Genomic DNA, 2,053 nt, shown 5'->3' with positions numbered 1-2,053 from the left:
TCAGTGATGCAGTTTCTTTCATTACTAGAGTCATAATAGTTCTATAGCAGAATACCAGTAAGTCCACTCTAATCCATATTTTATTCCTCCATCCTGTGGACACTGGGATGGTGATGTCCAATCCACCTCTAAATTGGGAGGGGGCTTAGATCCTACATGGTTGATGGATGTGATTCTCTTGCTTGCAGTTGTAGTTCAGTTCCCTAGGGTGGTGATTGACCATTTTCACCTCCCTGTTAGCTAACTTGGGTAAGTCCAATGAACCAGAGAGTAGGAATTGCAACTCTGCTGAGGCTCAGAGCTCAGCACACACATGGCCAGTACAGAGATTCAAGTCTCCTGAGTATACACCAACCCCAGTGTCAACCACAGGTTCAGAAAAAATGATAGAAGTATCACATGTAGAAACTTCACATCTGAGTCCAGCTCCATCACATTCAGGAATACAAATTACAAGGCAGGGCCCATTGAAAAGGCAGTGAAATCCAGAACCATCTGTCATGACCACAGAACCTGTTGGTCCCCATAACCCTCAGGAGCACCAGGAACTGGGGTAGTATCTACTTCGGCTGTCTCTTGGATCTTTCTTAGGCATGCATAAGTGCGACCCCTCTGAAGACCTTCCAACTCTTTTTAAAAGACTTTTAGCCATGTAAAATCATTTGTCTTTACCATTATTCCCCCTTTTATTCAAGGTCTTTTTCTAGTTGCATCACCAGTAGTGATTGGTAGTAATCCCTCAGCACCAGGGAGGCTTATATCCAGGAGTCATGTCCCATGCTGGGGGGAAGGTAGTGCATTTATATTCTCAGTTTGGCTTAGAAAGTGGCCACATTTGAGCAACATGGAGGCTCTCAGGAGGTAACTCTTAGGCACCCTGCAGCTCTAGGCCTTGTTGAAATTTCAGGCTCAGGATCATAAGCATAGTCATTGCTATAAAAGGCTCATCATTAGATCACCCTTCTTCATTGGTTTTTGTCCTTGCACTTGTGAGATTGTTGCTGTCCCTTTGGTGAATGTGATAGAGCTCCTCTGGCTAGGAATTTAGCACTCACTCAGTTGTCATTTGTAAGTGTAACTCCTATGAACACACCCAAAGAATATTCAGACATTTTTATATACCCCATATACATGTCATGGAGAACTCCTTCCCAGTCATGTGTCCCCCATCACTAACACCCCACACCAGTGTTCCTTCCCTGCCATAGTTGAACCCCTCTGTGATCCAAAACTTCTTAAAAAATGAAGCCTAATACATTGCCAAATTCAATTAGTAGGAAAATGAAACAGTAATGATAGCTTTAAAGATTAGAAATAGAATACATACTAATTTAGAAAAACTAAAATAAAGTAAAAAGTAAATTGGAGTATTAAAAATGAAAACTATCATAAGACTTTGTTTTTGATGTTTTGCCTTTCATCACTGTAATAGGTGTTGTCCTATATGTACAGTGGAAAGGTAATTTCTTTCATTTCTTCCTCAGCATCTATATCCTTTTTTTAAAAAAATAATTTTGTCTTCAAAAAAGTTTTAGATTACAGTAAACTCACCTACTCAATATAGGGGGCTCCCATATATCCACCATCAAACCCTTTTCCTCCTTCAGCAGCAATGATCTTTTCACATGTTCATGTTATATTTGCTGCAGTTTGATATACTATTAAAACACAGGTACCAAACATGGTTCCATTTCCCCCTACCTGTAGCTTTTTGCTTTCTGTCTGCTCTCTGTGTCCATTTACTGTGTGTTCTTCTGTGTTAGTATTTCATTTTTATTTATCCCCCCCTTGCAGCTTGCTTGTTTTCTGCTCTCTGTGTCCATTCACTGCACGCTCTCCTGTGATTTTTCCTTGTCTCCCTTTTTGTTGTGTCATCTTGCTGAGTTGGCCCTCTGCAGCCCTTGTGGGCTGGCAGCACTCTGCAGTGCTTGTGAGAGAGCCTGCCTTCACAAGGAGTCCCTGGGATGTAAAGCCAGGGCCTCCCATATTGCAGATGGGAGCCCAACTGATTGAGCCACAGCCACTTCCCAATTGTTCCATTTTGATTTACATT

Source organism: Dasypus novemcinctus, chromosome 28 (assembly GCF_030445035.2).
Source record: "Dasypus novemcinctus isolate mDasNov1 chromosome 28, mDasNov1.1.hap2, whole genome shotgun sequence".
Classification (NCBI taxonomy): domain Eukaryota; kingdom Metazoa; phylum Chordata; class Mammalia; order Cingulata; family Dasypodidae; genus Dasypus; species Dasypus novemcinctus.
The sequence above is the reverse complement of the archived record's forward strand: the minus strand, read 5'-3'. Positions refer to the sequence as shown.